This window comes from Toxorhynchites rutilus, chromosome 2 (genome assembly GCF_029784135.1).
Source record: "Toxorhynchites rutilus septentrionalis strain SRP chromosome 2, ASM2978413v1, whole genome shotgun sequence".
Taxonomy (NCBI): domain Eukaryota; kingdom Metazoa; phylum Arthropoda; class Insecta; order Diptera; family Culicidae; genus Toxorhynchites; species Toxorhynchites rutilus.
Genome location: NC_073745.1, coordinates 68,650,911 through 68,663,497, shown reverse-complemented (window position 1 = coordinate 68,663,497; position 12,587 = coordinate 68,650,911). Strand labels below are relative to the sequence as shown.

Sequence of the window (12,587 nt, the reverse complement as noted above, 5' to 3'; positions counted from 1 at the left end):
AAGGATCGGCTTCTCTGTGCTCCCTCACAGTTTCAAACAAACTGCTTGCGTTTGTTTGCGGGCAGATCTCGATCCTTCGCCGTCAGGCACCCTCAGCATCGATGTTGTCTTGTCGATGTCCTCACGAAAAATGAATGCGTCTCACCACCAGAATATCGCTTAAGTATGCTTTTTGTGTGTGATTGAATCGAGAGAAGGCGTGGTTTACGATGGCAATTTGGAAGGCAAACTAGAGGGGAATGAACTCTCTGAGCTCGGAACTTTCGGCGACTGAGCAATAATCGATTGCGTGCGCATACAATATTGGATACGGAAATATCCTACTGATGAGGAAGAATAATCTTCCTCATCTATCCTGTTAATTGCGATTGATTGAAAAATCACAAAACCAAATGTATTTGGTCACAGTGTTACATGGATAGAAAACATTAAAGTAAACTCTTTCACATGAATGTATTTTTAAATTCAAAGAGGAACTGGCAGATTATTTTCAGTAACGATTAGATATTTCCACATTTTCCTCGATACTGGAAGCCCACCAGTGGTTAATGCTAACTCGATAACCACCTGTTAATAGCACTTGATTATAACATATTTGGTCACAGTGTTACATGGATAGAAAACATTAAAATAAGCTCTTTCACATGAATGTATTTTTAAATTCCCAGAGGAACTGGCAGATTATTTTCCGGATCTTTCTCGATGCTGAATGGCATCCAAACGAAAAGAATTCCGCGCGTGTATATGTGTGTGTAGCGGCTGCTTCGAGATCTTCCCGGGGAACCGTTTGTGGCATCACTCTCCTCCTGATGGATTCCCTTCTGGCCTAAGGTACACACACAGGCTCTTGGTGACACCGTTCATCCGCGCTTTCATGATAAACGAAGAGCTTCACCACAACAGCGACAACATGCTCCAATCGCTGTTCAATTAGAACTGAGTGGATTTCCGAGCGGCGCTCGCTTATATACCGATTTGTGATTTCAATAGCCTGTTTTGAAAGCAATTTTAAGACTATTGAAACAAGTTTTTGGATCAGAAAGTAACAAGTATAGAACGCGTAGACATTTTATCTTTCGAATGAAGTGTTTATCATACCATTTCGTTCAGTTGTTTAGGAGCTATTAATGCTCAAAATCTCGGTCTCCGGCGTAACGCTTTCGTTTTCGAAACTTCGATTTTACACCCCGGTATAGAAATGAAAGACGTAGTCCTACGTCAAAATACTGAATTGCTTGAAACATTTTTCGTTTTTTTTACTAAATCACTAAAGAAATTTTTATTTTTTTATTGAACACCCGTTAGTTGTTGAGAGGTGGACACAGTGCTCGTTTCAGAGGGATATAAAATGAATACAGAGGTGTACATGGCCAAATAAGTATGTGCTTCCGTGGGTTACAGAGTAATACGGGCCGGAGCCGAGTTTGGTCTCATCTTGTTGTGGAAGCGAACGACAGTTTGAAAAATCTCTATGTTTGATTTTAATTTATCACTTTGCTCAATGTTTCAAACAATATGCACTAAGCTTGTCGAATTAGTGGTTTGAGGTGAATTTTAAAAACCGCCCCATACAAAAATTATACTATCTATAACCTACAGTTTTGAATCCTTACTCGAAATGAACATTGTATTTCGAAAGAAGAACCTCTGAACGAAAGCTCCATGCTTCATTATTTAACCACCTCATTTTCGATTCGAAGAAAACTGTTACTCACAACCATAAATGTACATTCGTACTAGTAGTTTCAACACTGAATATAGTCATATGGATATTTATTAAGCGGCGTTGTTTAATTGCACGCCGCAGTGCATTGGGTGCTTATCATCAGCTGATTCATCGTAGCAAATAGTTTATCTAGCGTGAACGTGAACCATGGAACAGTGAACGCCATATGTTCAAAGAAAGATCAAACAATTGCGGGAAAACACCTATTTTTGAATTATGGTGGAAAACCGAAAATAGGAGCACCCCTATCTCCCCTCGGCGTGGCATATTTAGTCTATACGTTTATAGGTAACCTATCGTCGGGTTCCTTCCTCGCCCGATGCAAACAATAAACGGCTTCCAAGTAGCATTCTAAGTGCCACTGTGAATTACACCGAGTGTACCGAAAGAGCGCCGCGTTCGGTCTCGCCGCTCAGTTCTCTTCGTGAGTTCAAACGGTGCGGTCGTGGAAAATCGAAAACGGCAACTTTGCGGAAAATCAATTTCCCCCAATCCGGGGTGGGTGGTGCTTTTCACGTTTTTTGGTTCACAGGGGGTGAGAGTGGGAGCGCTTGGCCGCGCGATACTGGAAGCTGGAGCGAATGTTGAACGGCAAAGAAAAATCAATGTCTCACGGTGCCAGTGAAAATATTGACGAAATTCGTCTGGAAAAAGGGAAACGCTTGCAACCGAGAAGTTGTTTGCAGTCGCCTGATTCTAGTGCCTCGTTTTGGGGGACAAATTATGCACTCATCGCAATGCAGCAGAACTGGATACAAATTTTATTGCGTTCATATAGTGCTTCCGAAATTTGCAAGTAGTCCACCCAAACCAGAAGTAGTTACATAATAGTTATTGGATTTAATTGGAGTCGTAGAATCCTTCCGCGATATACTCCAGCACAGACAGCGATTCCCGAAGGGATTTCGAAATTTATGCCGCTGGTTAATTGCATAACGATATGTCTTTTCCGAACCATCACTGACGTCTGTAATTTCGGAGAAAAAACGTGCTCTTTTCGCGTGCTGGGATTTTTCCGGGCTTAGGAGAAATTTCCACAGGTCCCACTTATTGGTATCGGCCCTTCCGAAAGGGAGGCGGAAAAAAGTGTTAGCTGCGCTTGGTGTGCGAAGTGGAGTCCTTGTAGTAGTGCTCAGTGCGTTTGCAAGTGTGTGAGTGAAAGGAACCAAAATGGGATGGAAAATTCCACCCTTGTGGTTTACCGCCAAGGGGCGCCTGGATGGAAAGCAGGTCGATAATTGGGGCGAGTTCATTCCAGCTCACGTGCTGCTGGTTCCGACAGCGTGTGATTCAAGGACTGGATGCACGCGACGGCGTGTTGTAATAATGGTGATGGGGTTAACGGATGGAATGGGTGGGGGAATCCATTCATGGCGGCGTTCTGATTTTTATCAGATGGTAAACTTTGTTGTGCCGTGAATGAATGGATCGGAACATCTGGAAAATCGGACCGGTCAACCGGTTAGTATGAATGGCGTACGCGAACTAAAACATGTGACATTAATTCATGACAGGGGCTAAGGGGTCTGGATTGTCATTATTGTGGCATAGTTATTGAATGAATACAATAATACTGATATATATTTCGATTTGAACGAAATTTAAGCTGCAGTAGTAATAATCAACCAGTTTGTTTCTGTTTCCAGACTAAGTTTCTGGAATGTCTTGATTATATTATAAGTTGCAATCAAAACAACATCGATTTTGGGTTTGGTGCTTGAATCGGTACACATTTAAAGTTCTTGCAGCTCACATTGTGTGTTTCGCGTTATCTGACTCGTCGAGACTCAAGAGAATATATGTTCAATTCGAATTAAACCTCTCGGCGTATTTCTATGGCGGATTTTTTATTGCACTTGTCGAAGATGTATCTATAGACACAATTTGTTCATCCGCGACAAGATAATTTCATCATCTTTTTTACTGCGATTTTTCCGTTACCGGAAAACACCATAATCATGCATAGACGAATTACTAGAGAGCAGACGACATCCGTAAAATGGAATGAATATGAACCAACTGCTTTGGAGAGTATTTTGAAAAGTATATCTTTCAAAAAACGGCTGGATATTTTTTCACCAATAATATTATATTAGGTGACTGTAGAGTAATGACTACTTTTCTTGTAAACATTATTGGTTTAGATCAGTGGTGGCCATCCTACGGCCCTCCGGCGTTGTTTATGCGGCACGCGACCTGATTTAAAATAAAATCATATGAACGAAATTATGAATATAGTTGAAAATTCTTCCATACAATTGATTAGAAATAACTTTGCGATTAATTCTTGTTAATCGTGTGTATCCAAACTAATCTTTTTCTGTTTTCTTTTCCGTTTTTTTTTTCGTGCTAATTTAATCTACTGACAATAGTTCTCGTTAGTACTCAAAAGACTTTTTCACGTTTTTGGTTCTGTTCTGCTCACACTCACATAAATTCATGCAAGTAACGGCAAGAAAACCGGGTTTATACATTGTCAGTTACTCGCTGGCGAGTAAACGTAAACTCCGAACAATTACGACTGTACCCAATGAGGTACATATCGAGGTGAAGCAGTAGGCGAAGTATACTTGTATTCGAAAGCCAAATTTCGTGTAGTAATTATTTACGGCAATTGTATTATTACTTATTTCCATTATTTATATGATAAAACGGTCCAGAGAGCAGTCGTATTCTTAGTCCTCGGAACCATTTACATTTTCGGTGAAATGCTTAATTGAACACTATTTTCCCACATCAAACACACCGACACTGAGACACATAGTAATATCCATATGGTACGGTAAAACTAACGAAGCTTCGTTCGTTTCTATGGCCATGGGGGAATGAAAATATTGTACTGAAATATCACTTTCATTCGTCTTTTTCAACGTAATTTCACAAATATTCACTAAACGCTGTCACACCATATTCATAATCAGCGGGAACTTCAATAAAATGTATGTTTTTCATTGATAAAACACATACTGAAAATAGCATTTTCACGTGGATGTGGTAGGCAATCGAATATAAACACAACGACTGACGTCACTATTTGAGAAATAGTTATGGCAGCGCATGCTATGTCGCTCGAAAAATCACCATCTTCATTACCTTTTTTCCAGGACATTGGACTGTACCCATGCCATGAAATTTGACATTTGATTTGTGTAAGTCCAGTCGATTAATTTTTCTCGCAGATATTGGTGATTCAAAGCCCATGAAATAATTCTCCAATTTTCTCTACCCCATTCAGTTTCCATGCAGAAAACATGCAGATGGATCTCATTGAAACGCAGTGTGATTTAGAGTTGCGTGACTAATTTCAAAACCATGATGTCTTGGATTCCTTCTCCAGATATGATAAGTCAAGGAACAAAATCACTGAAAGTCGTTTGGAAAACACGCTTCGCATCGCTATCTCTCACATTCAAGCTGATTTAGATAAAATGGCTCAAGAAAAGTAGTTCGAGTGAAATCGAAACAGTGTTGAACTTCTCTCTCACCAAGTTTCGTGGTCCCATCGATACTTTTTCTGTTTCCTAGCAACGATAAAGTTCGGTCTGTACGTGAAGCATGTGGCAACTGTCACGTTATTTGAATGCGGGAAACCGGCAAAACAGATCTACGAGCTGCTCTTACCGTTTCCTATCGATGAACGATTCGTGTTCCGTACACTACAACAGTACAAACAAACAGTTGTTGTGGGCGATAGACCCAAAAGGGAAGTCCGAGGTCGGTAGGCTGTACAATGTTTTCTACGTTTTCATGCGTTCAACGCAATCCTCTTCGGAAACAAAAGTGTCTATCAGTCGAAATCATACAAATGAAACACAAATTTCTGCATTACTCGAGAATTAATCAAGCATATGAAACCAAATTTTTCATCTGGAAGTTTTATAATGCAATAAATGATTCTGTAGTGGTTAGATATTCCTCCCCCTTCTCTTAGGGGGCGCTACCATACAAATGAAACCCAAATTTCTGTATTACTCAAGAATTAATCAAGCAAATAAAACCAAATTAGGCATATGGGAGTTTTAGGGTGCAAGAAATATTTCTGCGGTGGTTAGACACTCCACACCCCTCTCTAAGGGGTAGCTGCCATACAAACGAAACACAAATTTCTGCATTACTTGAGAATTAATCAAGCAAATAAAACCAAATTAGGCATATGGAGGTTTTAGGGTGCAATAAATGTTTCTATGGTGGTTAGACACCCCACCCCTTTCTTAAAGGGGGGGGGAGGTCTGTCATACAAATGAAACACAAATTTCTGCATTACTCGAGGATTAATCAAGCAAATGAAACTAAATTTGCATGTGGAGGTTTTAGGGTGCAATAAATGTTTTTACGGTGGTTAAACACTCCACCCCCTCTTTAAGGGGCAGCTATCATACAAACGAAACACAAATTTCTCCATTACTCGAGAATTAATCAAGTAAATAAAACCAAATTAGGCATATGGAGGTTTTAGGGTGCAATAAATGTTTCTATGGTGGTTAGACACCCCACCCCTTTCTTAAAGGGAGGGGGAGGTCTGTCATACAAATGAAACACAAATTTCTGCATTACTCGAGAATTAATCAAGCATATGAAACCAAATTTGGCATGTGGAGGTTTTATGATGCAATAAATGATTCTATAGTGGTTAGATATTCCTCCCCCTTCTCTTAGGGGGCGCTACCATACAAATGAAACCCAAATTTCTGCATAACTCGAGAACTAATGAAGCAAATGGAACCAAATTTGGCATATGAAGATTTTAGGGAGCAATAAATGTTTTTTATGGTGGTTTGACACAGGGTGCTGAACAACTCAAGAACTAATCAAACAAATGGAATTTAACTTAGCATATAGAGGTTTCAGAGATCGATATCGATAAACGTTTCTATGGTGGTTCGACACTCCTCCGTCCTCTCTAAGGAGAGGCTACCATACAAATGAAACACAAATTTCTGCATAACTTAAAAACTAATCAATCAAATGGAACCAAATTATCTGATATTATAATGACGAGTTTTGGTAGAAGTACTAGGAATTTTATAGTAAAAGGTAATTTTAAAGGGTAGATTTTCTGATCAATGAACAGTTCTGCGATTGGACCTATGAGCGTACGCTTAGTAAAAAAAACGTTAATGTGATAACTAAAAATAAATTTTGAGCGGGACGAAGTTTGCCGGGTCAGCTAGTTTAAAATAAAAAGTAAGTCAAAAACGTACCAGTTGAATACGTATATTTCACATTTAATCATGAAAAGTAGTTAGAAAAAAATCATTGCGGTCCGCGGCTATAACAAAAACTCTAATGCGGCCCGCACCGTGTATACCTGGCCACCACTGGTTTAGATAATTTCACAATAAAAAAAAGTTAATCACAAGCTAATTAATAGTTTGGAAAACAAATCCAGTGTATTCATTCGCTTGTATTATCATTGCAAATCCCACGGGAGACTATAAGAAACTTTTTTCCATTCATAACTAAAACAAAATCATATTTTGAAAGCCAACTATATAATTAAAAACGTCGTTCGGACGACGGAAAATCAAATAAACTTTTCAGGGATAATAGACAAATTTTTAATTATTGAAAAAAACTCAAAAAACCAATACAGGTCGGACTCGATTATATGTGATTCGATTACATACAATTTTGGATACGACTGTTTGACTTATTTCAAGAAAAAAATGTAACCTTTAACTTTTTGAAATTTAAGTGGCTATGATATGTATAGTGGGGTGAAAATCGTGGTTTTTAAAGATTTTGTTTGAATTTTTCACCAGAAATTGTTGATATCGATATTGCAGCGAAGAAAGATAGAAATTGGGTGTCAAAGAACAAATTGTAGAGCGATTAGAGAGCTTTAATTTAATTGAGAAAAACAATCAATCAATTAAACCTTCAGATTTTGGAATACTTAACGAACATATTGCTATCTTGGTTTGTGTCTTCTTCTTCTTCTGTAGGAGCATTGTACCACTGCGACCATTAGTTTGATCTATTGTAGTGCACTCCAGTTTGCTATGTATGCAGTGTCAGTTCGTTCCATCACTCAGGGAGTAAGTGATAGTCGCACCAGGACTTTGCATATCCCCCCACGAAGGTATGACTTCCTTTACGAAGTTGCTTATCTGTTTTGGTTCAGCAGACCAAATCTCGTTAGGCATAAGAATGCCCTTTCCAAGAATTCGCAGTCTTCGCTGAATTAGTGTACTGCATTGACACAGTAAATGTTCCGAAGTCTCAGCTTCGAAATTGCAGAAACGACAGTTATCATCTGTCAGTTTTCCGATATTTTAAGGTGATACCTGCTCGGACAGTGTCCGGTCAATAGACCGGTTAATGTACTCAAATCTGCGTTATTCAAGCTGAGTAGGTTGCGTGTTATTCTGTTACAAGGTGTAATGAATAATTTGGATTGTCTTGGTGTTGATAGAGCCCTCCAGTTGGCTTCAATCATTGATATTTCCCAGGTTTTGAGCTCCGATTTCATGCATGATGTAGATAATCCACAAAATGACTCCGGCCCGACGAATTTAGTTGAAGATCCTAATCTTGCTAAGAGATCGACTTTTTCATTACCTTCTATACCGCAGTGACCAGGCACCCAGTATAGGTTAACTTCGTTAGTAGCAGCTAGTTGTTTTAAGGATAAAATACATTCCCAAACTAGCTTTGACTGACATGTGTATGCTTTTACTGCATTAAGAGCTGCTTGGCTATCTGAGAAGATACAGATATTGGCATAGCTGTATTTTCTAGTCAAACAAATATTTGTACATGTTAGAATAGCTTGTATTTCTGCTTGAAAAACTGTAGGCCACTGTCCCATTTTAGAGGGAAATGTAAAATTTGACAATTCTTCCGTTCAAATATTTTGGTAGTCTTAGGCATCGTAACAAACGTAAAAAACGTCCACCAAATTCACTTGTAACGGAGAGCATAATATATTACAAAAATTCCGATGCATATTAAAATAATAGCTGAAGTGCTAAACAAGTGGATTGCATAATATAAAATGCGAAAATGCGGTCGTGTTCTAGATACAACCCTTTACAATATTTTTATCCATAATATATTTCTGTAGTTATAGATTCATTAGACTTAGGTTTATATCTATGTAGATCTGATCTATCTCTAGACTTGTGTTCAATAATGCACTGATAAATGATAAATGAAGACTGTAAAACTGTTTTTCCTTGACCTACATTTGGGGTATCAAAAGAGTAAAAATTGCAAATTTCTTAACAATGAAAAAAAATCAATTCAAATGCAATTACTACATATACAGGGTAACTTCGATATAACGTACCCTCGTTATAACGTACCCTCGATGTAACGTCACTCGATATAACGTACATTTTACCTCGATATAACGTACACATGTTCAACGTGTAAATATATTTCCCGAAATAGCTACTGAGAGTTTCATGACAATATCACAGGTTCAACAAAGATCTCTTGCTGGTCTGTACTTTTAACCAATCTCGAGATACAACTGGTTTTATAATTCCGGATTCTAAATGAATTCACAGTATGAAGGGGAACATCATGAGAAAGGTTGGCTTCAGCTTTTAGTTTTTTATCATTATTTATTTACCTAACCCAAACAACAACACAATAAAGTAATATTAGCTATGTTCCTGAGTTCTTTAGTACAATTTTGAAAAAGAAATGTACGCTATATCGAAGTTTACCTGTAATTACAGTTCTACGTCAAGCTCCCGTCCGTGCCCTAGGCCCAGAACCCATCTACTTTTTATTTTTCAAAGAAGCGCCCCAGTTTTGTTCTTTTATGTAATAAAAACACTTCATAAAAATTCCACCTATTACGGTGGAGAAATTTAGAATTAGTATGGAGAGTTTCGCAAAAATTTAAAGAGAAATAAATTACACCCGCTGTTTTCATCAAAAAACTTCTTTCTGTCATGCTATATAGCCCAGTATTTCATGTTTTGAAACTGAAACAATGTAAACCATATTCCAATACGAGTTGGGTTTGCTAGAAGTTCCGTGTGGATGTGAAGCATCTCGCGCATTCGTCAATAGATGTGAAAAGTTGATCATTGAGATGAAGTTCTTACAATATGTAACAATGGGGACGAATCCGTGTGAGCACATTGGGATACATAAAAAGAAGAATATCTTCAGCAGTATTGTAGGTGATGTGATCTACTTTACCTCAATGTTTCTCTTTCCGCAGTATACGTAAAATGGAGGTTGTTTCACCTTCACATAATCGAAAATGGGTTATCTCAACAAGCTCAGCTCGTTTTACGATGGAGCTTCAACAAAGTTGTTTCTCATTGTTTCGGATACAAAACCTAAAGTTCTGAGCAAAGTAGCACGACAGGAGAAACTTCTCTGATGAAAAAAGTGAAAATAGGTCATTTCTCTATACAATTTAACCAAACTCTCCATACAAATTAGAATTAAATTTGCCAGTTTGCCAGATCATCTTTAAACAAAATTTCAATGTTCCATTGTTTCAACGTTTCAACAATGTTTCTCTCACCCAAAGACGCAGAATTTTCATTTCTGATGGGTCAGTCATTGGATATACGCCGTTACCAATTACAATAAGTTTTTTTTTGGGTACTTTAGAACCATTTAAAAAAACTAGAAGTGGATTATATCTTTGATACAACCGCAAGGTGGACGTAGGACTAACGTTAACTTAAAGGGCGAACGCGAAATTATTGCGACACCGAAAATGTCATGCCAATTTTCTTATAATGTTTAGAATGAAACCAAAATTTTAGGGTAGTTTTATACATATATTTACTACAAAAATCAAAAGAAAAGTTAATCGATGGAGCCTTGAGTGTAAAATTGAACGCATTTTCGCTTGATGCCCTCCATCAAAATCTTTACAGTGTCATCCGGTACCAGTTTCTCAGTTTTTTTCCATTTTCTTAACATGTCCTTCTCGTCTTTGACTGTCTTCGACTTGCTCTTCCGAAGTTCCCGCTTCATTATTGCCCAGTACTGCTCCACCGGGCGCAGCTCCGGACAGTTTGGCGGGTTCATGTCCTTTGGAACAAAATGGACAGAATTGGCCTCATACCACTCCAGGACACTTTTAGAATAGTGGCATGATGCCAAATCTGGCCAAAATAGCGGAGCTTCGTCGTGCTGCTGCAAGAACGGCAAAAGGCGCTTCTCGAGGCACTCAGATTTGTAGATCTCGCCATTTACTGTGCCCTTTGTGACGAAAGGCTCACTCCTCAGTCCGCAAGAGCAGATGGCCTGCCAAACGAGATATTTGAAGGCGAACTTCGACATTTTCTTCTTCTTAAATTTGTCGTCCACATCGAACTTGCTCTTGCCGGTGAAAAACTCCAACCCCGGAATTTGCTTAAAATCGGTTTATATATACGTTTCGCCATATTTTGTCAGCATCTTCTCGTAGAGCTTCCGTGCCCGAGTTTTAGCCGTCGATTGCCGTCGAGCAAATGAAATTAAATGTTTATTTTTTCCACCCAGTGTCATTTTCATCTTGATTATCGGAAACGTCAGAACTGAATTTCATTTCAGCCAAATGAATATCAGCTGTTGTTAACTTCTAACCTGAGGCTGCTGTGTGCGGTTGGGTTTTGCAGTTGCCGGATGCCGTAATCGGAAATACCTTATGAAATTCCCGATGTCGCAAATGACTTGACGGTAGCTAAAACCACTCGTTGTATCCATTCTGCATATGCCGTTGCTACCGTCTCGCCAAGTAAAATTTATTTTGAACTTGAATTCTCTGCCAGAACGAATATCGTTTCGGATGTGATGAATATCAATTTGTTGCTTTTGATATCCAAAGTATAAATAACAGCGAAGTTATGAACCCCACTCAATGTCGCATTCATTCATTATAGCAAATTTGCTCATGCAACAGCAATATGAACAAAATGAACTCGTTTGTTATTGTCATCAATATAATGAGGGCAGCGTGTTTCAAGCTGAATAAAAGTCATTTACACTGGAACAAAATCATATTCGTTTCTCGTGAATATTTGTTGATATTCTAAGACACTGATCCATAGTCAATCCGAGTACAATAGCACTCGCTGCTTGCATCTAATTTTCTATGCCAATTTCCCCTGACTCCTTGGTTTTGGAATCTGTGTTAGGGAAACATTCCGATTTGCAGAAACGCATGCGAGTACAAAAGTACCCGCAGCTCACATCTATTTTACAATGCCGATTTTCCCATGCTTCATGATTTTGAAGTCTGTTCTAGGGAAACATTCCAATTTGCTAAAACGCAAATGAGTACAAAAGTACCCACTGCTTGCATCTAATTTGCTATGCCAATTTCCCCTGGCTCCATGGTTTTGAAGTCTGTGTTAGGGAAACATTCCGATTTCCAGAAACGCAAACGAGTACAAAAGTATCCTCAGCTTGGATCTGTTTTGCAATGTTGATTTCCCACAGGCTCCATGGTTTCGAAGTCTGTGTTAGGGAAACATTCCATTTTCCAGATACGCAAGCGAGTACAAAGGTACCCACTGCTTACATCTATTTAGCAATGCCGATTTCCCCTGGCTCCATGGTTTTAAAATCTGTGTTAGGGAAACATCCATCCATTCCAGCGGTCGTACCTCAATCGTTGCGCAATTATAACTGAGTGGATTTCCGAGCGGCACTCGCTTATATACCGATTGGTGTGAGTTCAATAGCCTGCATCATTCTCGTCCAAACCGTTGCCATTCTTCGTGTGGACACCGACTGGACAACATCGTTGCTGGACGAGCTGGACGGCGAGGGATCGAGTGCCTTTCTCAAGGCAAGAGGGCGGATGTGGTAGCGCTGGAGTAGAGTAGAGTAGAGTTTTCAAAGGGCCTTTCTCAAGGCTATAGACGAATGAACTGCAAAGGTTTAAAGTCTCTAT

The 12,587-nt window shown here is 38.9% G+C and overlaps 1 protein-coding gene across 6 annotated transcripts in view; it reads left to right on the top strand.

Moving 5' to 3' along the window:
- The first annotated feature begins 2,087 nt into the window (after positions 1 to 2,087).
- The window catches only part of LOC129771667 (sodium-dependent neutral amino acid transporter B(0)AT3), a 147,674-nt gene continuing 137,174 nt past the window's right edge, over positions 2,088 to 12,587 (top strand). For 5 of the 6 annotated variants that reach the window (XR_008742446.1, XM_055775558.1, XM_055775553.1 and 2 more), the window contains exon 1: positions 2,088 to 2,224. The gene's annotated coding sequence lies outside the window, so the exon portion shown is untranslated. Of the gene's footprint in view, positions 2,262 to 12,587 lie in introns of all 6 variants that reach the window. The other variant, XM_055775554.1, reaches the window with a different exon arrangement.